General features: G+C 43.6%; 1 long non-coding RNA gene across 1 annotated transcript; it reads right to left on the minus strand.

Moving 5' to 3' along the window:
* Positions 1-1,396: 1,396 nt before the first annotated feature.
* Positions 1,397-24,582, minus strand: LOC148120605 (uncharacterized). Its single transcript, XR_015739051.1, has 3 exons — positions 23,460-24,582; positions 2,887-3,086; positions 1,397-1,801 (listed from the first exon to the last, which is right to left on the minus strand). It is a non-coding gene; the product is annotated as an uncharacterized LOC148120605 (long non-coding RNA).
* Positions 24,583-25,424: the final 842 nt, after the last annotated feature.

Consider the following 25,424-nt stretch of genomic DNA (forward strand, 5'->3'; position numbering starts at 1 on the left):
ACACACACACACACACACACACACTCACACACACACACACAAACATTCATTACATAAGTTTTGCGTCTCCAGAGAACCCTGACTAATAAAAGAAATCTTAACTTTTCAGAAAATTTTAGTCACAATTAAGATCCCCCACACAAGGACCAGTGGAGAGTGAATCAGAGACATGACGTCTTTCAGACTCTAGTACCCCATAATCATAAACTGATTATGCAAAACAGGGAATTAATCTTGATAGCACATTTCTGCTTTATTGATGACCCCTATTCAAGTTTGTTCGGTTGTATGAATGCAATCTTTGGCAGGGAAAATATTGCAGAGCTGGAATGACAGTCTGGAACTCTTTGTCTTGCACCTTCTATTGCTGTGAAATTCCCTTCGGTTTCCCTGACGCACGTGACCTTGAGAGTTTTGAAGCAGGCAGGCTAGTCTCAAACAGGCAGGCTGGTAGGATGTCTCTTAATTTGGGTTTATCCAATTTAGGTTCAGACTAGATATCATTGGTGCCTGTGTTATTCACTCAGATTTCTAACCCTGAGTAAAACTCCTGAAGAAACAAACACCTAAAGAGAAAAGGGTTTGTGTGGCTGAGTGTTTGAAGGTTCCAGTGTCTATGGAGAGGGAGTCCATCATATAGTGACCATGTACAAAAGAAAAACAGCCATAGAGAGAATAAGGAAGGAGCATATCCTATAATCTCCTTCAGCTGCATGACCCCAGTGACCTAAGCAGTTCATTCACCTAAGCTCTGCCTTCCAAAGGTTCTAATACTTCCCAAAACCTTCACTCTGAGGGCCAAGCCTCTAGCGTGTATGCTTTCGGGTGCATCCAGAATCCTGTTTACAGCAGCAGGGCCCCTACCAAAATGGTGCCAATGCTCCACATCCTCCCAGGTATGGATAGTTTCCCTATAGTCCACAGCCAATAGCTTCATCTATTTGAGGGCTTTACCCATTCCAGACCCATCACAGTAATTGCCAGGGTCTTATCTATTATGCTTGTTGTAATTAGATAAATAGTTTCTCTTCATGGGACCCAAGAGAGAGAAGAGTAGAAGAAAGCTTTATGGAATTCCAACCTTCTGCCTCTGATCTCCTTTCTCAAGGTCAGAGGCTCACAGTGTGGTCTCACAGTATGCTCACAGGCCATAGCTGTCCTAAGGCTGGAGGCTCACAGTGTGCTCACAGACCATAGCTGCCCTGAGGCTGGAGGCTCACAGTGTGCTCACAGACCATAGCTGCCCTGAGGCTGGAGACTCACAGTGTGCTCATAGACCCTAAGCACAAATCACTTTCCCTGGTGACTAGCAAGTGGGTTTACCCACTTCAAATTCTTCCAGGCCTAGCTGTTCTTCAACACAGAACACATTGTCAGTTTGTCAAGATTTTGCTCATTTGTTTTCACTGTCTTTTATAGGAAAAATGTGGATAGCCACTAGACTTTGTTCTAAGAAAAAAAATTTTCCTTGATTTTAAAATTAAGAGCCCCCCCCCTTAGGAGTGGGAAAATGGAATCCAACATGGCTCTTGGGCTCTGAAAATCAGCAGGAGCCTACACCTGATAATTTACTCACAAAGAGAACATTTCCAACTGGCCTGGTGAAAAATTCATGTAATGTCAAATGATAGCCACTCAGAAAAACTCACCATCTAAAATCTCATGCACTAAAATTCAGCTGGCTCCTTGGTTCCTGGCATTCAATTAGCAAAGCAACATTAAAAAAAAATTCTTTGGCTTGAATCTTGGAAAAGTGTACAACTGTCCAATTTGAAGCCAGACGGTATGGTTGACCCCAAGGCTAGAGGAAAAACACAGAGAATGGATTGTTATTGGGATTGTTATTGGGACTGAACCCAAAACTCCCTCTCCTGTTGCTAGCAGTATACTGATGGAAGAAGTACTTCTTGGATTACTTTGGGAAACAGAAGAAAAAGGTTATATCCACCGCCACACCCAAAGCACTGAATGTGAACACAACTTTTGAAGGTCTGCCCTGGCATCAACAAGCTGAATTCTGGCCATACTGGTGCCTGGCATCGGGAAGGATTCAGCAGCCATCAATGAGGGAATGTATTGGCACATGCCTCCAGTGTCAGAGACTTAATGACAGGGTAGTAAATCACTAAAAGGAATGGGGTCTTCTCACACAGAGTGGGGCCTTGACACTGCTGTTTGTGGGTACAAATAATTGAGCCGAGCATTGTGAGTGCTAAGAATGTTCTGCTCACTTTGCTTGGTGCAGAGGAACAGGACTAACCAGAAAAGCTCCCTACACTGGAGGGAGACAGATGTGCAAGATACCAAGTTGGAGGCAATGGCAACAGTTCTCAAGATAAAGAGTGAAGAACTGCTGGGAGAGGCAAGGTCAGCCTCTGGAATTAGTCTCGTAGAAGAAATATCAGGCTGTCAGCTGTTGGCTTAACCCTGTCCAGCTTCTCTCGTGAAAGAGGTGTTTAGTCTCCATGTTCATCCTAAAAACCCTGTCCCTTCTGCCAGGACCAGTGAAGCAGAAGTATTGCCCTGACCCAAAGGACCAGTCAGTATTCTTGATCAAACAATAAAGCAATCAACTTACATGGGGGTTAGATCCCCAGGTGCCCCCCCCTGCTCAGGCCCCATGGGTGCCTACTCTGCCTCCTGAAATGGGGCTCTGTAAAGGCTCCTATGCTCCACAAGACACCCTAAGGGTATGTCCGTCAATCTCCAGAGCTGATTAGGATTGTACAAAGTTGAACTCTGCAACTTACAAGCAAAAACTCAAACCTCTGCTAAGTCCTAGGAGAAAGAAACACAACTGGCAGTTGCTTCTTTCTGTTCACAGGACAGTCACTGCCCTCCATGCCTGAAATTTTATGTATCACCTGAAGTCACCGCCATTCTCACCTTCACAAACAAATGCAAACACGAGACCTCTGCTGAGTTAAAGCAACCAGAGTCTACCAAGAAATGGGAGCCAAGGAAGGCGAAGCCTGGTGTGGGAGCATTCTTGTCATTCTGTCACCATGGTCCTGGCAGCAACTGGGAAAGACACACATCAAGTTGTTCACCAAATGTCTTAAACTCCAGAGATGCAGATGTGGTTCCTGTAATGGAAAGAAAATGTTGCACGTATTCGATAAGGTACTTGAAAATATTTTTCTCCTGCCGTGGGGTGTGCCTACAGATGAAGGACTGTGTGGGGGTGAAGGTGGCAGCGTAAGGACAGGGAGTGTTGTGGCAAAGACTGAGAAGGTGGAGGAGGAACAAGAGCAAGGAGTGAAGAGAGACGCTAGCCCTGGGTGGAGGGGCACTGTTCCAGAATGATGAGGTTCCAGTAAACAAGGTCCCACAAACTCTACAAATAGCCTGGAGTGACTCGCCAGCAACAAGAGCCAAGAGTGACCCTTGGAGCCTGAGCCCAAACTGCCCCATTCCTGAGATCCACGACTGTGTATCCCAGGTCCCTGAGTCCAGAGAAGACATAATGAGGCCTGGGTTTGTGAAAACATGGGGCTAACCAGATGTCTACCATGTCAGTCCTGGTGTCCTTTCTGAGTTAAGCATTCATCTTTATACATTCATGTGGCTCATTCTCTAAGCATCTCTGGAGTTTCCAACATGATATAGGATTTCCCACTGTATGCTATGAATGTTTTATTACCATTGGTTAATAAAGAAACTGCTTTGGTCTATGGCAGGGCAGAATATAGCTAGGTGGGGAAACTAAACTGAATGCAGGGAAAAAGAAGGCAGACACAGGCAGACGCCATGTAGCTGCTCAAGAAGTGAGATGTGAGGAAACAAACCACAAACCTTGTAGTAAAATATTAAATAATAGACATGGATTGATTTAAAATGTAAGAGCTAGCTAGGAATATGCCTGAGCTATTGGCCAAATGGTATTGTAATTAATATAGTCTTTGTGTCACTATGTGGGTCTAAGTGGTCAGAAAACAACAATAAAAATATTTACACCAACAAGCCCTTTAACCCATTCCTTCCCTAAGACATGGAAGTAAGGTTCCTCTTTGACTTGAATTTCTGGGGTCCATGAGTCTTAAAGGATACATTTTCATTTGTTTAGGTTATACTTACCACATATTTGCCAGTCAGAGGACAATGATGCCCCTGAGATAGCCAGGCCCCAGTAGCCTTTGACTCAACTAACATTCTCCAGGACTAGAAATGATCCAAGTGCCAGGGACCAGAAACAGCTGAAATTCAGTTACTCTCTATCAGTCTCCCCTCTGAAAGATGAAGGAAGGTGGGGAGACACCCAGCACATGGAGCTTTATAGAGCACATCTCTATACATCTGTGTATAGATGGGGCTAAGATGCTGTGTTATAGCCACTACTGCTGCAAGCGAGACTCATCGGTGGGTATACATCAGAAGGTGGGTGTGAACTTGAACTCCCTTCTTGCTGCCCAGTAGCTGTGTGACTGAAGGAAACATTTACTTACACTTATTTCACTTGATATAAGATACACTTATTTCATCTGTAAAATAAGCTTGGTGATGCCTGTCTTTGAGCATTTTAAGACCTTTGAAAGAAAAAGTAAGCCCAGATTGGCACTGATCATAGAAGGGATTCAGCAAACATCTTGATTTCATGTTCACCCTAATAAGGTATTTCAGACCGTGTGATATGTAGCTGAACAGATCAAAGTAACTTTTGCACACTCTAGTGCCAGTGAGCTGGAAAACACACTAGTCGTTTCATTCATTGTTTTCTCGGTTTCTGGGGGATCCAGAGTTACTTTTTACATGTTTTCTCTAGCATAGAAGAAAGACTTTTAACAACTGTTCTCCAACTCCCAACACAAAGCCACTGGGCTAATGCCAAAGATCCAGGCAGATGAAGGCAAAGAGATGATTCAAAGTTGGAGCCAGAACTGAAGGTACACCGGACCATGCAGTGTCAGTGGGTGTTGTGAGCTTGGCGTTAGCTTCCAAGGCTGAGATTGATATCCAACAGCATAATCCTACAGATAGTGATAAATCCATCTCATTATTACCTTTTCTCTCTAGAGTGGCTGAGCAGATAGACTATGGGAAACCCTCATGGTCAGGACAAGAAAGGGAAAACTGGAAGGTTCCCATGGGGATTGACAGGAATCAGCAACAGCAGGGAAGAAGAGAAAAATGCTTTCTGCAAATGGTGGAAAGTCATTCACCTTCTCCCTTGAAACACTTTTAGAACCTTGGTGATGAGGTGTCTTCTTACAGATGAAACAAATCTTGCCCAACAATGAATTGCCTTGACTGTGTTCATGTCCCCATTCAGTTGTTTAAAATTCTTTCTGCTCCCTGGTCATAAGTCCAAAACACTATGAGGTTCATAAAATACCTGACACACAGCAAATGTCCCCTACATTAGTGCCCATGTGGCATCCATGCAGGGCCCTGGAGGCCATAGAAGACCCTCTTTGAGAGGAAAGAAACTTTAAGTGGTCTGTCATTTATAAAATGACATTGCTCTATGATAAGGCTGGTACTGCTGTTATCTCTGGACACCAGGTCAGTATCAGTCATAATTTTCTAGACGCAAATTGAGCTCTAGAACTAAGATGGAAAGCTACAACTACTCTAGTCCTGGCAGTAGCATCTAGAGTCACACATAAAGGTCATTCATTGTAAAGCCTGGGGTCAAAGCTGAATCTGAAAGTCTACGTCTTAGGAGTCTCCTTTGAATCTAGTCAGGTCGAGCTGGTAGACTATGACTGGATCTCAGAGGAAAGATGTTGATGAACAGAATCACAGGTGCATTCAGGATGAGCTTTGTAGTTTTGACCTTCAGATGCCCAATGTGCCCACTGTCCTAGATACAGAAGCCCTGCTGATGAGCAAAAGTCATTCTGCATCAGGTCAGGCAATCTTCATATTTTGCACTACACTCTGTAGCAAGGCTATGGCAGGCTAATTCAATCTTCCTGTTTGGTCCAGTCACAGCTTCAACATCTTTCTTAGCAAGTTCCTAATGGTTGTGGCCCGGGGAACTATCCATGGTGCTACCCTAGCCCCTGACCTCAGAGTTTTCCTCTTAGACTGGCAGAAAGGAGATTACCAGGCTATAGCAGCTGTCAGACTCCGAATTTGGTGGAGTGATCCTTTCTGTGATGTCCCAACAAGTCCTGTTTTAGCTTATCGGATTCTCAGTTCTTTGTTTGGTCTATGGGGTCCCTCTTCTGCACACCCATTTTCAGACTGTTGTCCTTCAAGCCTTTCTTAAGAATCCTTTATCCGGGGGTTGAAGAGGGGGCCCAGCAGTTAAGAGCACTGGTTTACAGAGGACTGGGTTGAATTCCCACCATGCACATGGCAGCTAGCAGATATCTGTAACCCCAGTTCCAGGAAATCCAATGTCCTCTTCTGGCCTCTACAGGGGCTGCACAGGTGTAGTGTTCAGTCATGCATGCAGCTAAACACTCACACACATAAAAATAAATCAAATCTAAAATCATATATTTAATTCTAGTCTTTCCAGGTATATTAGCTACTTGACTATATTTTCGAGCTCACGTGAGCAATAGCTGTCCCTCACCTACAATGAGCAGGGCTTCACCCTCACACTAGTACCACATGGGCAGATGCCTAGAGCAAGCTGCAGGAAATCATAGCTGCTGGTACACCCAAGGCAGGTGTGGTAGGTGAATGCAGTTGGTCCCCATAAGTCATCGTGAGTGGCCCAAGTAGGAGATGTGGCCTTGCTGGAGGAAACGTGCCACTGTGGAGTGGGCTTTGAAGTTTTCTAAGCTCAGAATACTGCTGAGTGTCTCAGTCAACTTTCTGTTGCCTGAAAGATGTAGGACTCTCCGCTTCTCATCCAGCAACATGACTGCCTATATGTGGCCATGCTCCCCATCATGATGATAATGGACTGAGCCTCTGACACTAAAAACAAACCACGTCAATTAGATGCTTTCTTTTTAAGGGTTGCCACCATCATGATGTCTCTTCACAGCAATGAAAACCCTAACTCAAACAGCAGATTTCTCAGTGATGTGCCCAATAGCACACAGAAGAGTCACATCTGGCAACATCTGTCTTCTTAATTGCCATGTACTGCCCCACAACCCCATTCTATGCAGGGCTTGGTAAGATCATGTGTAGCTGTCTATGTTCGTCTGTTTTTTGCTATTACATCAAAGTATCTCAGATGTTCAACTCTAAAGAGGAAAGGTTTTCAGTAGCTAACAGTCTGGGACAGTTTTGTTCACAATCAATTAGTCCAGTTGCTGTGCAACCATAGTAAATTAGTATGTCTCAGTTGGAAATGCATGGGAGAGGAAAACTGCAAAGATTAGCATCTCAATGCCTCCTCCAGGGGCACTCCCCAGTGATCGAGGACCTCCTACAAGCAAGGCCCAGCATCTTAAAGCTTTCTCTAACTTCTGAGTAGCACCAAGCCATTAGTGACACAGGCAGCCCTATCTGGAACATTGTAGATCGAACTTGTAGCAAAGTTACCCTACCATGAAGCTAAGCAACCATTTGGAGACAAGGGCCCTTGTTTTCTCCTTGTGCTTTGATCACAGTAACAGACAAACCTGAACAGTTCCCCCCATGCTCACCTCTATTTCGCAGCCCACTGAGCTCCATTGCCGTGAAACTGTTCAGCTCAGCCGGATAACTTTGTTCCTTGACTTGCTTGAGCTATCACAGCTTTATGTAGCTTTACAACATTTTCCTGTTTCTGAAATCTTCCTCCACCACTCCCCACACACACGTTCAAGAGATGTTTGTGTTCTGTAGAAATTCGAAGCTTTGAAAGGATTCTAGATTCAGACAGAAGGGTCTAAAATAACTCCTGGTGGGCGACTGTGAAACCATGCCACAACAGACACACAGACACAGAGGAAATAAAACTTCTCCTGGGAAGTAAGTTTGACAGGAGCCCAGTCCCGGTGTCCCTGACTTTAGATTCCATTGTCCTTAAATACTTCTGTAGAAGTAAAGCACTAAGCTAAGGTCTATGCAGTTATCCTAAGTGACAGTTTCATGAGGTTTATATATCTAAGTTATTTTAAGTTCATGGTAACATTGAGGTAGAGTTGGTCCAATAATACTTGCTTAGTGTACACATTGCACTGAGTTTGATTCATAAAATAGCCATTTAGATAAAATAGAGAGATAGACAGATAGGTAGACAGACAGATAAATAAATAAATGGTAGTAACAAGGCAGGTATAATCCACATGCCCCATGAAGACTAAGGATTACAGAAATGAATCATTGATCATATGTTACCCAGATCACATGGGGGAGGGGAAACACTGTACAACTCATATGAGGAAGAAGTAGACACTTCTTTATCCTGTGGGAAGATGAGCAGACACTTCCCAGGTTGTGTGAGAGGGGCAGACACTTCTCAGGCAATGCTGTAGAGGAGCAGACATTTCCCAAGTCTCATGGAAGAGAGGAAGACACTATTCAGGTCCCACGGGGAGGAGCATGTACTTCCCAGGTCGTGTAAGAGAGTAGCAGGCACTGCCATGTATGTGGGGAAGGGAATGCACTATCTACATATGTGGGAGAAGGCTAGACACTACTCAGGCCACATGAGAGAAAGAATGGATTGGTAGAGGCAATCTCCTGCTATGTACTAGGCTCTCCAGACCTCTCCCCAGCACATTATAACAAGATGTTGGGAACAATTTCGGGAGGTTTGAAATTAAGTAAATTGGCTGTTTTAAGTAAAATAAGTTGTTAGTAGAATATCAAATGTAGTGAGCTCTGTTTGGGGTAGAACAGAATCTGATCCTGACAATAGGAGATCACAGGCCCAAAGCAAGCCAGTTCTATGAACGCTCCTCCATAACATCAGGTTGAATTACAGATATAGGGCTTTTTGACAGGGCTTCCAAATTTTGAGTGATCACGTGAAGTTCCACTTTAATAGATCCAAGGTGGTTTAAAGAACCGGAGAGCTGGCTCAAGGGTTAAGAGTACTTACTGTTCTTGCAGAGGTTTAGTTTCCAGCACATTGGCCTACAGCTATCCGTATCACCAGTTCCGAGGTATTCACATGCACACATGCACATGATGCATACACACACATGCAGGCAAGCACTCATACACATAGAATAAAAACACTTTGTAGTATTAGTTCCGCTTTCACTGCAAACCCTGTTCTTTGCTGGTTAACACCGATCCTTGAGGCTCTTCCTTCTTTATGTGCATTCCAGAGAAGCAAAAATAGGGGACAACCAGCCTCTAACAATCTTCTCGAAGGACACACCCCCAGATTGGTTATTCTTGTTCCTGTGATCACCAGACTGGACAGACACACCTTCCTTGGGGAAGGATTTGCTTTGGCTCATGGTTTTAGAGGGCTTCAATCCACCATGGCAGGAAGGGAAACTGAACAGTTCAGCTCACGAATGACAGGAGCACATAGATAATGGCTCACATGATCATAGACCAGGGAACAGAGAACAAGACAGAAAGTACACAGAGACAATTGATCCCCAAGAGCTCCCCCATGACCTGCTTTCTCAAGATAAGAACTATCTTCTATATAAAGGTGGTACAACCTCTCAAAATATTGCCACCTGCTGGGATGCAAATATTTAACACTTAAGCCTCTGTGAGGGGATGGCGGGGTTTAACATTCAAACAGGAACATGGCCAATGATGTAAAGCCTCCCACCAGGCGGGCCCTTGAAAAGTTCCACTACCTTACAGCAGCAAATGGCAGCAAAATCACAACTGATCCAATGTCGAGATCAAACAATCATTCTGGCCTGTGAATTGCTGCACTGTAATAAAGTCCATTGCAGACATAATCCTGAACTTGAGGTCACTTCTAAGCAACTTGTGAGTAAGACCCCCAAGGTCTTGTTTAACTTGCTTGACTAGGAGGAAATTTTAAGTTAGCTAATCTCCAGAGTTCTGAAATCTGTGTCCTGTGATGCCCCCTGCTCATCTCTTTCTTTCTTTTCTTCTCTTCGAGAGCTTTCTCCTTCCTGTCACTGTCTCCTCCCCAACCTTCTTTCTTTTGTCTCCCTTTCCTCATCCTTCTTTCCTTTCTTCTCTTCCCCTCTTCCTGTGCCTAACAGCATGGAATGAAATTGGCCCAGCCCACTAACCACACCCACGAGGCTTGGTCATTGAGTGACTTCTTAAGGTGGATGTATCTTTGTATTAGTAGGCCTTGTCGAGGATACTGCCATGCTGAATCCAAATCTGCCCCTTTTATCTCATAGCAGCCACCCATCCTAGCCTCTGTCCTTTCTTCTGGGCTCTGGTGTCCCAATTGATGCCCTTACTTCCTCTTGCATTGTCTGTCATTCCATTTTCCTCACAGGCATCTCTGTGCTTTCCTCAAACATTGATGCCTTCATTCTCCAGGGCTGACCATTCCCGCTAGGATGGACCCACATACCACTCTTTATTTACAACCCCTGCCTGCTTCTCACACTTGAATAAACTTGGGACCAAATCTACTTTATCAACATGAAATCTGGTGGACTCTGTGAGGTTGCCAGAGCACACCAATAAAAAAAGAACAGTTTTTTCTTTTTAAATAGTGATGTTAAGAAAATTCAAAACTTAAGGAAATTCAAAACCTGACTAATTGTCAGCACCTGTAGGCAGGGGACTATAGATGATGAGAATACAAAAGATGCCTTTCTAGAAGAGAGAAAAGGATTTTAGAACATGCCCATGAAACGGCACCAGTGAAACTGTCACTAACTAAAATTGCCTTTGAGGGAATAAAAGGAAAGGGCTAAGAAAAGAATTAATCCTTAACAGGCAGGCAGATTTTTTTTAAAAAAAATTCTGATTATGAGTCATAGCCAATGCTCTGTGAGTGCAAGTGTCCCTGAGTGCCTCTCCTTTGCAAGAGCGGTTATTTCGAGCAGTCCCCACCTCCTTGAAAATCAGTGGCAAGCGCTGCAGAATTCAAAGCCCAGGTCCCATCAGTGTGTAGTTTCTCAGACACTGGACATTCAGAGACCACAGCTGGGAGCCATTAGCCACACAAAAGAGAGCTGACCATGAAATTGCTGGCTGCCCTGATGGCTCTGCTACCCTGCTAAGGCTGACTTAGGCAGCTGCATGCCAAAGGCATCCTGTTTTTTCAGGCTGAATTTGTCCAAATGAGCCTGAATTTCCAATGTAAAAGATAGGCTCCTACACCCCAACAGAAGCCAGGGGGACAATGACTAGAACCAAATGCCATGACTCAGCTCTGTGACTTGACACCATTTCTTACTTGAACTTTCCTTGAGGGTCCACAAAAAAATATCATTTCCCGACATATAGGGAAACATAGGGTGTAAAGAAAACAAACTTGGAAAAATGAATGGAAAGTAAAGGATTGTGGAAGCAGCTGGGAGTAAAAGCTACATAGAGTAAGGTTACAAGTGTGAAAGCAATGAGCACAGTTTTACGTCTGAGTTCCCCAGTAGCACATGCAAAGAGAAAAGGCACATGAATAGCATCCCTGGCCACCACTTGACAGTTTAGCAATCCCACCACGGACCAGCCTTCTCTCCCCTAGGTCATCTACACACTGACCCAGCTGGGATGTAGATTAGGTTCAATGGGACTTAAAAAAAAGCACCATGCCCTCAAGCACCATGCCCTCCAGCTAATGTTCTAATCCCTAGCTAATCTACCTGGCAGACGTGATTCTGCTGGGTTCTCTACCCTGTCCTTCAGTTTTGATGTTTTAATGAATATGTGCCCCTCAGCATCTCTAAGGAAGTAGTTCTCGGAACTCCTGAAGGATATCAGAGGATGCTCAAATCCTTTGCATAAAAAGGTTGTATTTGTACATAATCCCATACATATCATCTCAAATACTTTTAATCTCAAAGATTCCCTATGACACCTAATACAAATCTTGTATAAACACATATTCTACTGTATTGTTTAAGGAACAGTAAGAACAGACATAACCACCATAAGTCCAGCTAACTTTCCCCTTGCAGCCAACTGTGTACATGAATCTGGATCCTGAAGATGCAGAGGATCACGAGATGCTAACACTACAGAACTTTTCTTAAGTTCCCAGAATACTTGGAGGTCTACCGCATGATACTAGTGGCTAAGTGTGAGTGAGATAGACAAATCATACCTGTCCACCTTCAGGGGACATAAATGTGTGTGCACTAAAAACACGGTAGACTCCATTTTATAGTGGTAATAGGTGGTCTAAGACTGGGTCCCTCCAGAAGCCAACAGTGATTTAAATATTTAAAAATAAGCATTTTGTTGGGTTGTCCCATGAAACATTAGAGGAGAGGAAAGTACATCAGGAAGAAGGACAACTCAGTGTGTGTCCCAGGATGAAAAGGAAGTCATCGCCAAGCATCGCAGGTAGAAGAGAGGAGACTTACAATCAGAAAGGAATATCCTTTGCTTGTCTCGGTTTCCCCATCAGCTGCAGTGCCATTTCAAATTACGATGTCCACGGAGAGAAGAAACAAAAGTACAAAGTGCCTGGGAACCATGAAGCAGAAGCTGGCAGGATGATTGGGCTGGCCGCATTAATGGGCAGGGCAGGATGGCAGTGAGAGTGAAGTCTGCTAAATCTGGGACAGGGCACAGTCAATGCCACACTCTCAGGACCTGCCATCTCAGCCCTTGACAGTGCCTGAGTACATTTTTATAACTGCGCATGCTCAAATCAGCTGTTTCTGTAATGGGCTCCTATGAAGACCAATTCCTTTTGTATCGTATCGTCAAGGAAGAAAACACGTTTTTCTTTCTAAACACTTGGCAAACAACATGACATTCTTTCTGTAAGCGGCTGTTATGGACTTCCTGTCTTTGACCACGCTAACATTCTTTTGCTCTAGTTGCATGGCCAGAGCACGACTCTCTTTATGGTTGTTTGCACCTCAGTGCTTTGACATCGAGACAAAGATGCCCCTGGAGGAATGAATGGTTCAGCATTTGGACAGGTACAGTTCAGGCTGGGACCTAGTGGAGTCTGCCAAGTCTAGAGTCCAGGTAACAACTTAACCCAAAGTCTTGGTTTCTTCCAATGTAAATGACTATAAGATCTTTATCTCAACACAGGACAGTTTGATAATTTAATATATAAAGCACTCAATTTGAGCATTAGAAATACAATAAGGGCCTAATAAATTTTTTAAATTCTTCTCACATATATTACATCCCCACTGCAGTTTTTCCTCTCTCCTTTCCTCCTAGTCCCTCTCTCCCCCACCTCCCCTCTGCCCCAAATCCACTCCTCTTCAGTTTTCCTTCAGAAAATGACAGGTCTCCCAGGGATATCAACCAAACATGGCATGTCAGGCTGTAATAAGACTAGGTACATCCCTTCATATTAAGGCCGGATTGTAGGCAGAGACTGCTTGTTCATTTCCCAGCTGCCCAAACCCAAATAATCACACAGAAACTGTATTAATTATAACACTTTTTGGTTTGGCTGATGGCTCAGGCGTATTTCTAGCTAACTCTTGCATCTTAAATTAACCCATTCCTATTAATCTGTACATTACCACAGGCTGTGGCCTACCAGAATGATTCCGGCATATTTTCTCTTCAGTAGCTACATAGTGTCTCCTTGACTCTGCTTACTGTCTATATATATCTCTGTTCCGATTTCCCGCCTGGCTTTCTTCTGCCCTGCCACTGGATGAGGCACTCCAGTAGGAGGAGGAAAATGGTCCCCAAAGCAGTCAAAACCAGCCCCTCCTCCACAGTTAGGTATCCCACTAGCACACCAACCTGGCACCCATAATGTACATACAGAGGACCTAGCTCAGACCCACACAGGCTCCTTGATTGCCAGTCCAGTCTTTGAGAACCCCTATGAGCCCTAGTTAGCTTATTCTGTGGGCCATTTTCTTGTGGTATTGGTGTCCTTGACCCCTCTGGTTACTACAATCCTTCTTTTTCCTTTTTGATGAGATTTTCTGAGCTCTGCCTGGTGTCTTTGGTTCTATCCTAGGTCCCTGAACTATCCAGAATCTTGTTCTTAACCCTATGGACAGTGTAAGGCATGGCCTACCTCTCATGGAATGGGTCTCAAGTTGCACTAGTCACTGGTTGGCCACTCCCACAAGTTCTGCATGACCTTTACCCCAGCACATCTTGCAGGCAGGACAAATTGTAGGTCAAAGGTTTTGTGGATGGGTTGGAGCCCCAGTCCCTCCACTGGAAGGAAGCCTTGCCTGATTACAGGAGATGACTGGTTCAGGCTTCATATCCCACATTACTAAGAGTTTTCACCAGGGTCACCCCTGTAGATTCCTGGGAGTTTCTATTGCTCTGGGTTTCTACCTCTACCCAGAAATGCCCCCACCAATTTCAGTCATCTATCCCAGTATTCTCTCTGTCCATCCCCACTCCTGTTACCTCCTGTTCCCATCCCCACCTGCCTCCATTCCACTCATGAAATCTATTCTATTTCCCCTTTCTAAGGAGATCCATGCACCCCCACCCCCCGCCTTGAAAGAGGCTGGATAAATTTGAGTGATATTCTTGGGTATACATGAGGATTTTAGAAGTGGAAATACCCCATCATTCCATTTGATTATGGTTAATCTTTGTGTTCCAATTTAAAGACAATGAAAGAGCCATGGAGATCCAGTCCAAGATGGTGATAGAGAAAGAAAAGCAGACACCAAAAGCAGTGAGAAAGCAGCAGGGAAAGTTTGGATGAACTTTTCACAAATAAATGCAGATGTTAAACGCTGCCGCCATGCTGTACTGCAGCACCCTGCACCACAAGCCTGCAGCTGCTAGAAGCAAACATTTATAACTCTTTTCTGGTTTTCATTGTCCCATGTATGGTCAGCATGTGAGGCAGGCAGGGAAAGTCCTGTAGAGCTAATTCTGCACAGGAAGAAGTCTGGGACAGCGATGGAGCCCGTGGATGGAGATCAACACTACTCCCTCCATTATGTAGGGCACCATGAGACATCCTGCATATCATCCATGTCAGGACCCCGGCAGGACTGAGCCTAGAACAGCTGGCTGGACATCAGCACACCCGGTAATGGTTTTCTCTCCTGGCCTTTTGCACAGTTCCCCTTTCCCCAGAGATAATCATGGAACTGGTGTCACTTCTAATCCTGAAAAGCATAACCCCAAGCACCATGGCACCAAATGTTGAAATCCTGAAAGAGAAAAATCCTCAAAGCCTAAAGTCACTAAAAATCACAATCTCAAAATTCTAAAATCTGGCCAGCAAAGTGACTTGGGGCAAAAGTGTCCATCGCACAAGATTTAGAATCCAAGATGGCCCCCTAGAGCTTAAGTGGTGGTGTGGGAGGTCCTACTGTCTATGTGCTACTTTTATTGATTAATGAATAAAAAACTGCTTTGAGCCTATAGCAGGGAAGAACAGAACTAGGTGCGGAAAGCTAGCTGTATGCTGAGAGGAAGGAAGTGGAGTCAGAGAGAAGCCATGAAGCTGTTGCCGGTTGGAAACTTGCAGGTAAGCCACAGCCATGGGGCGATACACGTATTAATAGAAAAGGGTTAAATTCATATGTAAGAGTTAGCCAATAAGAAGCAAGAGCTAATGGGCCAAGCAGTGATTTAATTAATACAGTTTCTGTGTGATTATTTCGGGACTAAGGGACTGGGACGAACAGCCTCCTGTGTTGGCCTCCTCCAACACAATGGAAGAAGAAAACTGTCCCGAATCTGTTCTCTGATCTCCATACACACATCACAGTAAGTGTGTGCCTATGGAAGCATGTTGTATGCAAGCACACATGCGAAAAATAAATGAAATAAAAATTCAATCTACAAGCCTCATCATCTAAATTATGAAAGCTGAAATCCTAAAAACTCATTTCTATGAGAAAAAGTGAAGACGGGAGTACAAGAAAGGTAGAAAGCCAAGCGCTGGGAAAGAATTAGCCAGCTGAAAATGAATCATTTGTCTGCCTTGGCAATCCTTCCGGCTGATGAGTTCCAGGAGCTTCTAATGAACTAAAACCACATTTGCCTAAGGGGGCCCAGCGAGCCACGGGCTGGTTGGAAAATAATTATGTGCCTGGTTGGATGAGAAGAGACTCACGCGGCTACATCACCAGGTCAACCTCTAGTGCCGTTTCCACTAAGTCTGTGGTCTGCATGGGAGAACATGGGAAAGGGCATCAATCATCCCAGAAACACAGGAGATAAAACAAGTAAATCAGGAATTCTCTATCAGTGCACAAGGATGCACACAAGAGTAGTAGAAAATGTTGTGGGCTAGTCTCCTAGAACAGAGATTCTCAACCTGTGGGTCATGACCCCTTTAGGCGCTAATGACTTTTTCACAGGGGTCACCAAAGATCATCCTGCATATCAGATATTCACCTTATCATTTATAACAGGCGTAAAATTACAGTTATGAAGTAGTCACAAAAATAAATTTATGGTTGAGGTTGAGGGTCACCACAACTTCAGGAACTGTATTAAAGGGTCACAGCATTAGGAAAGTTGAGAACCACTGTCCTAGGAGAATGTCACTTTAAAAGAAAAGAGCAGCAATTTCTCAAGAAGGGAACCTCCAGAGCAGTTAAAAATGGTCAACTTTCTGGACAGCCTGCACGAAATTACCCATAGTCCATCCCTGTGATGGACTTTCTCACGTGTCAGATTTTCTTTTCACTTGTTTCTTTTCTTCTTTTTATTATTATTATTTCCAAGACAGGGTCTCACTACATAGCTTTGGCTATCCTGAATTCACTGTGTGGACCAGACTGACTTCAAACTCATGGACATCCCCCTGCCCCTGCCTCCCAGCTGCTGGGATTCAAGCTGCATACCATCGTGCCTGGGACTTTTTCCTTTCCAAGTTATTTTCTTACTCTGATGGTCTGCATTTTTGTTTAAAATTCACTACGCTGCACCTCTGCTCTCCTTCAGATCCTGGAGGTGTAGGTTGTGTGAGGACGCTTACAGAGCTCAGGCTCGTTTTCACGAACTTGACTTTGTGTGGCCTCACTATGGCAACGCTGATTCGTGGATGTGTGTGGACAATTGCTGAAATTCCCTCGGTAATTAAAGAGATGCTTCCTGAGTCCATCTGCATCGGGAAAGATCAGCTTCCAGAGCTCAGTTTGGAGCGTGGGAAGTGGAGGCTTCCTGGAGCTTTTGACCATCTCTTCTATGGGACGTAGGATGCTGATCACAAGGCTTCATATGTCTACAGTGTCCAAACCGGGTATATAACCAACCACAGCGATCTGCACTTACATATATCAGCTTCTGGCCAGTGTCCTAATGGGTAGAGGAGATTTTTGTTCCTGACTTTAATACCATGGAACTATCATTAGTACATCTGAGTATTCATGCTTGCAAAAATCTGTATTTTTAATATTTGTGTATTTGTTACTTCTTGTAACTGTGACATTATACATGACAGAAAAGCTTAAGAGAGGGAAGATTTATTTGACTTATGGTTTGAAGGACTATGATTCATCATGGTAAGGCTGGCAGAGCACTTGGGCTTTGTCCTTAGTTAGTGCATCATAGAGGAAGTAGAGGACTTGGGCCAGAAGTGTTGCAGATCATATACCTCAGTGGCCTACATCCACCAGCTAGGGTCTATTTCCCAAAAGTTCCAAAATGAAGCTGCTTTTGGGGGGCCAAGTGACCAGATACATGAGTGTATGGTGAGCATTTCAGGTACAAACCCTGACAACACACAGCTGTCATTTAGTTTGTATGAAAGTTTATGTTTGTCAAGTACATATATGCTGCTAATGCCTATGCTATTCTATATAGTGACTTCTGGAGTATTCTGTCATGTTTTGCTCAAGTAGATTCTTGTTAAAATTTAAATAAATGGCATGTAAAGAATCTTCTATAACTTTCACAGAATTATTTTTCACTTTAAAGATTTAGATCTTTTAATATTTCAACATTTAAAAAATGGTATTAGATATTACATCCATAGGATTATATTACACACATATTGAAACAACCTTCCAATTAAATGACTTGTATCCGAATCTTCATCTGAGTCAACTTTATGAGGAATCTAACAAAGACTGATAATTACCTCAGTAAAAATATTTCAAATGACCAATATACATCTGGGTTGAAATGTTATGACTTGAATATAAAATGTTCTCCTATAAGAAGTCTGCATAAGGATGGCTTGGACCCTAGCTGGTGATGTTATTTAGAGAGTTTCTGGAGATTTTAAGAGAAGAGGGGATTGGTTGGTGGAAGTCCGTCTTTGTGATGTGTCTATGAGGACTGTTTCTTCTTAGCTCTCTCTCTCCTCTCTCTCTCTCTCCTTCCTCCCTGCCTCTCCCTCACTCCTTATCTGGTATCTTCTCTGATTCTTTTTCCTTAAATCAGTGTATCTCTTCTTAAGCCTGTCTTCATCTCTGACTTGCTCCTTGTCGCTCTGTCCTTCTGACATTATTTTTGTCTCTGTCTCCATCTATGTCTCTCCCTCCATCTATCCTTGTTTCTTTCTTTCTTCTGTGTATTTTGAGGCAAGTATCCTCTGTAACAGGCTCCCTCCACCATGATGTCCTACCTCATCATGGGCTGAGAACTCACAAAGGCAAGAACTGTGATCTCAAATCTCTGAAATCATGAACTAAAAGAAACCAATGCCACTAGCTGTAAGATGTATTTTGTCACAGAAATGTAAAGTCTGAATAAAACAATACGGGTGAAAACAGCATTTTTCATCACCAGCAGAAATAAGACTGCTCAGGTGAAAGTTTGCGTAGAATAGAATTTGTTGAAAGAAAGTGATCGTTTTCCCATTCGTATAGCTCATGACTTTAGGATGGGAGAATAATCAAGTTAAGTCCAGCTGACTTTGGGGTATTCACTTGTAATCCATAATTTGAGAGGCAGAGGCAGGAGGGTTACAGTAAGTTTGAGTCTAACGTTTCCTATATAGCGAGCTCCAGACCAACCATGACTACATAGCCAGACTCTATCTTAGAAACATAAAATAAATTAGACATGGAGCACAAGGTACACACTTGTAATCCCATAACTAAGGAGGTAGAGGCAGAAGGATTGTAGTAAGTTTGAGCCTAGCCTGGTCTATAGAGTCAACTCCAGGACTGTCATGGCTATATAGCTAGACCTTATCTAAGAAATATGACCTAAACTAGACATTGAATTCTGTACTTGGCATTAATTCTTTTGCATTATTTCAATGAAATATAATTTGCACCCAATAAATATATACATTTTACAGTTTGATAAAGTTTGTCAGATGCATACTGTCTGCCTGTGGAAACACTGGACCAACAGCGCCCACATTTTTATAACCTTGCAGTCAGTCTTCACCTATTCCCACCCCAGGCAAATAGATTCGCTTTCTGTTAGTGTAGTTCAGTGACTTTTGACCTTTACGCATGAATTCAGCCAAAAAGGTGAGAGCAAGATTTTAGAAAGTACATTGTTATGCCATGATTCATTCCTTATCAGAATCATTTGTAGTCATCACTTCTGTGAGTCAGAGAGAAAAAAAAGAAAGCCAGTTTCAGAACTTAGGAATTTTCTCTCAACCTTGCTAAAACAGGGTAAAGGATAGAAAAGGAAAAGCAAATAAACGGTGGGATTGATTTGAAACTTGGAATGACTTCTGCTGTCAAAGTTCCAGCAACACAAACCTGAGACCATTCATGAAATGTGAGAAAACACTTTTAATATAATTCGATCTTTCTTCTAACTTGTTAGGCTTTTAACAGTCATATTCAATTACAGCCAAATCTTTAACTCTTCTGTGTGTAAGCCCCAGGACACAGGGCCTGTGAGGGACTTGTTCAGTTAGTACTTGTATGGTCATTCCATGTACTGAGTGGTGTCCTGATCTTGTGATAGACAAAAAAAGGTCCCTATTCATGGAGATACATAATAAAAAGTCAATACACAACAGGGACAAACCTGTGCTGCCATGGATTTTAGTAAGGGACATAGCACTGGAGACAACAGGAGAACAGCCCTGAGAGAAGGCTGTCTGTAAGCTGATTCTGAACGACATGAATTAAGCTAGAATACTACCAACTGAGGGAAACACAGAACAGGAGAGAATCATCTGTGAGAAGGCCTTGTGGCTACAACAATTGACCAAAGCCAGAGAAGGAAAGAATGGTTTGATAGGGCAAGGTATGGGGAGTGCAATGTATACAGTCTTAGGTCCAGTAGGGGACAGGATCACAATGTGACTGACTATGGGAAGCAGGATTTCAGGTAGGTTTTTCTTTTCAAACATTTGCTCGTCAGGTACCATGAGGTGGATCAGGTTGTTGAGCAGTGAGAAGCAGAAACCAAGTAACAGTTACAGTGTACTGGATCTGTGATTGCAGACTGGTCAGCAGCACATCCACTTGGAAATAAAGTTAGAAGACTTAGAAATAGCAGCCACAGTTTATCACCGGATATATCTGAAGTCTACAAGGAGGTGTGCCAGAAATGCAGGTCCAGAATTTATTAACTTGTGTGCTCTATAAAAGGCAAAGGACTGGAGGTGGTCAGCCAGGTCAAACATACAGAAGGAAGGAGAGGGTGACATTCTGCCTGTACAAGACGAAGAACCGTAGAAGCCAGCAAAGGTCACAGGAGGGGTGTCCAGTGGGCTTGGAGCAAAATTAGACAACCTCATTGCAAAAACTGAAAAACAAAACAACCCCAGAACTATTTATCTGGAAAAGTAAATCTCAGGGGGAAATGTTTGTAGTGACTAGTGACCAGCAGTCACTGGCTGGGGTGGGGAAGGACACGAATGACATTGGTGTAGCCTACCAGGGGTAGCTGTTGGGACGCTTAGCCCTGTGGCACCATCTTGTTCAAGTCCATCAGAGACGGCAACTCCCCACCTTCCCCTTGCTGCCCTGTTTTCTGCTTTGCACTGAGGAACATGTGGTTCCCTTTCAGCATTTGCTTGCCTTCCATCTCTTATCCACCTTCATAGCTCTAATGAAACAAGGCTTGGCAAAGTCACCACTCATCAAATTTTTGATCAACTGCAGAATTCATGATGCGGGCTCAGTTCAAGAAGACTTGAGTTGCAGTGTGTGTGCTTGTTGGGAGAAAATTCCCCGGGTGGGCTAAGGCTCATTCCTGTTTCATTGTACATATTTGTTCTTAGGAAAACATCCTCCTAAGCAGCTCAAAACCAACAAATATAATATATCCCAGGAGAAGTCACTTGGAAATAACTATGGTTCCGACATGTGGTATCGTTCCCAAGCCCTGGCATTGGGTTCTTCCTACATGTGGGTCTCAATTCTATAGAGCTTTCCTCATTTTCTCAAAACCCACTTAGGCTAAAGGACAAGTGCTAGTTAAGAGCAGAGCTGTTGTTGTTTTGTGCTGTGGTGTGAGATGGGTTTCTGACCATCACTATCTAGAATGTGAAGTTTGCCGGTGAGTTTCCTCTAACAGCAGTCTTGTTTCTCCAAGTTTCTATCAGCTTTGGAGAAAAAGGACATTTTTAATTATACAGAATTCACTGCTTACTTTATTGATTGTCTTTGTCCTTTAACTGGTGACACAGCTATGTGATGTCATGGCAGAAGAATGCTCACCTCCCCCAGGGAGCTTCTCAGCCATGTTTGAGCAATTGGAAACAATCTTGTCAATATGATTCAACTACAAAAAATTAACAACACAAACATTCCCAGGGGTGGCCTCTGCCCTTGCCTATGGCTTGGCCTTTAGGGAGGAATGTGATAGTGGCTTGGTACCCTGGGAAGTTACAGGCAATTGTGATACCTTCAAGCCAAGAGAAAAAAAGGCAACAAACACATTTTCGTTCCAGCTCCTTGGTATTTCCTAAAGTCTCCTTTCTCACAGGGCTAGGTTGGGCTGCCTCTTTCATTTTATTTGTACAGCAACTTGCCATATGATGTATAAAGAGAGAGATGGGTGGCCAGTGGCCAGTCATCATCCAGTGCAGTCTGAAAGAACAGAGCCCTGTTTCCTCCAGTGCTCTCTGATGGTACTGGGAATTCCCGGGTATCTGCTTTTCCTACCTTCAGCTACCCATCCACCTTCCTGACACATGTCCTTCCCATCTACCCCCTCCCATCCTGCCCACATCGGCCTTTCTGCCCACACACCTCTCAGTGCTATGCGTGGCTTCTCTCCAACATCGTGGTGTGTCACCAAGTGGCATCCCAGCTTTGATCCCTCTCCACATCTGTTGTAGAAAAGTGTCAGTGGACCATGCTTGTCTTCTTAAATTATGTATTTGCTCAGTCATTTGGATGGGCTACTTTCCCAGCATTTTGTTGCAAAGCATGATGGGCTTCCTTAGCTTGTTCTTTTTTTCTTCTTAAGAAAAGAAACCCTTGACATCCACACAGGCTGCTTGTCACCCTGATGGAGTTCGGCACATTTTCCAGTTTCCATTATTCTCCAAAATGGCCACTAACGTGGCATGTTGTGTCACAACAGTCCTGGCGACATGTTTGGCAAAGGTAGAGGCCACACCATGCTCAACATTCCAGCCTACTGCCCAGTGTATAGAATGCAGTCGGTAACTAGCTGATGAGTTTTTAAGTGGGTCCCTTGGAAGGGCATGAAAGAGCATGAAGGAATATGTTTTCAAAAAGGGAGGGGACCTTGAAAAAAATAAAATGTCCCAATGTCCTCTCTGTGAAGGTGGAAATGACATGGTGTGGGGTGAAATCATTTTGGGAAACTACAGAATATAGAGTAAAGAAATATGAAAAGAGGGCTCAGAGGGAGCAGTAATGTGGTGGCCTATTGAGCCCCATGCACCAAAAAAGAATATTTAGAATTGCTTAATATTACTCAGCAATGCTCTTATATAAGTTGATTGCTAAAAATGCCCTGTTTCAGGCGATGGTGGTACATACCTTTAATCTCAGCACTCAGGAGGCAGAGGCAGGTGGATGGATCTCTGTGAGTTCGAGGCCAGCCTGGTCTACAAGAGCTAGTTCCAGGACAGGCTCCAAAGCTACAGAGAAACCCTGTCTTGAAAAACAAAAAAAATAATTAAAATAAAATAAAAATACCCTGTTTTTCTAGAAATATGATATCAGAATGCATTGACGTGGAATTGGCCGCATTGGAGCTAAGAGCTGGCACAACCTTAATTTGCAATAATGAGAAGTTAGTATGGATTCATAAATTTTAATGGCATGTTTGCAAAGTAGTGATAAGGTACCTTTAATATAATGTAACATGTCCATTAACTCATTGACATATATCTATATATCTATCTATGTGTAGCTAGATATGAGACATATGTTATCACATATGTATTTTCACTCTCATACATGTATAGACACATATTTATAGGAATAAAAAGACTACATTTTCAGGGAAGAAAGGGCATAGAGGGAGGATAATGGGGAAAAAAAGAGGGGCAAATACCATGTTTTCTTTTCTATCAGAATCTAGATTTAACTATTTACACACCTGCATATATAGGCCATGAAAGCAGAAGAAGACTATGGGGGAAGAAAGAGAGCCACAAAAAGGAGAAGGCGAAAAAGGAAGTGAATTTACAGGCCAGTCAGCTGCAAGGAAACAGAACCTACCTGGGAAATTCTGTGCTTGATGCCAAGAGGAAGTCTGGCTTACTCCTCACCACACCGGTAAGGCAGCACGCAGTCCTCTGAAGAGATGTTGAAGGACTATAGTTAAAATGATGGTTGCTCCTCCAGTAGCCAACACTGCCATGAAGAATTAGCCAGAAGAACAGGAAGCTTCCAATTGGCCGTTTTAATAGCTGATTCTTGGTCGTGTAACTATAAACAAATGTTTTGTTCTATTTTTTTAATATTGGGAATTAGATCTGCATGTTTTGCCAGCTCTGTACCATGGTGCTGTATTCTGTGAACTATAACTCCGGCCCTTTTGACTTTTGCCTGGAGAAAAGGTTTTACTAAGTTGTCTGAGCTGGCCTTGAATTCACTTGATAGCCCTAGATGGGCTTGAGTTTGCTATTCTCTGACCTCTTCATCCTTCGTAGCTAGTGTTACCAATTCATGCCATTAGGCACAGTTTAAGTGCCTTTTTATAGAAACCACAAGGCTTATTCTTCTCTACAGTTCTAGGAAGTGTTCATACTGTACCCGTTTCAGAGCTAAATGTGTTGTTTGAGGTCATGCATCTGTGAGCGAAGTTGCGAAGGATTGTCGTATCACAGAATGGGTTCTAATAGGAAAATCGCTTTCCTGGGGATTCATTCAGCACGGGTAATTATGCTTCATCCACTCTCTGCTCTCCCAGGTTTCCACCTTTCCCTGCTCCCGCCAGAAGCTACACAATTTGTGAACATTTTGTGGGGAAAGTGTTGAAAACTAACCAACAAGAGCTCTTTGAAGTGTCTCCAGCTTCTGTACTCCCTAGTGGACAGCCGCTGACCTCACTCAATTCTGAATTCTCTCCGGGCTCAAAAGTTGGCAGCCTCTTTGATGTGATGCTGATCCTGGAACGCTATGAAAATTTTCTCAAGAGGTTGATCTGGACTACACAGCTTCTGAGAATCCATCTTCCATACGTGCACAGAAGGCCTTAAACTCAGTCCCGGCTGGGGTCTGCCCTTGGCTCCTTGCAGCTGAAAACAAGTACATAGACCAAGAGAACTCGGTTCTGGGTCCACACGGATGATGAGGAGTTGACAGTCAGTTGGAGGGGTCCTTATAAGATACTATGAGGTTTGAGAGGTGGATGGGAGGAGTCTGATCTCTAAGCTTAACTAGTCAAGGAAATAGACAAGCAGAAGGGTCACATGACTCATTCAAAGTCCATAGCAATAGAAGCACAGAACCAAGGTCAGATTTTGAGAAACTCCACTTCCCACTCAGCGCTGCTGATAGATTCCCACTCACACAACCTGACCTGCTGAGGTTGTGTTTTTCCCTGTGCCGATCAAGATATCTTTGCTTTGGCAATGTTAGAGTAACATTTGTTATGGCTGGTGGTAAAATGTGTCTATTTTCTTTCTCTCTCTCTCCTGGACTATTCTCAACCTCCCACAAACCTCCTGTCACCCTCTCTCTGTCTGGAACAATTCCCACCCGAGCTTTATACTCCCCCTCAGGTGTTACCTCATTTCCTTGCTACGTTTAAAAGAAACCTCACTTTTCTCTCGAGCATCCTCAGCACAGCATGCAAGAGCAAAGCTCAGAAATCCCTGCCACCTCTGGACTTCCATGCACTCTTTTTCGACACTTGAAATAGAACAGCCTGTGTTTCCATACATGATGTCTGTACTGTAAAGTTCATTGCTGGGTTCTGTCTCCATTTCTCGACTTCCAAGCAGTTCTGGATACTGTAAACCATGCCCTGCTCCTTCAGCATCTCTGATGCTGGGCTTCCAGTTTCTCATGTCCCCTTCTCAGGTTAATTTGCTGGTTTTTCATCTTTCCTCCATAGCTTTCTGGGACACTAACTTTCCAGGTAATGTCTCCAAACCTTGAAAATGGTCTGTGTATCAATAGTTCCTGCACCTCTAGATCCATCTGTTCCTTCCTTGGAACTAAAGCTTACATAGCTAC

Source organism: Myodes glareolus, chromosome 10 (genome assembly GCF_982192425.1).
Source record: "Myodes glareolus chromosome 10, mMyoGla1.1, whole genome shotgun sequence".
In the NCBI taxonomy this organism is placed as follows: domain Eukaryota; kingdom Metazoa; phylum Chordata; class Mammalia; order Rodentia; family Cricetidae; genus Myodes; species Myodes glareolus.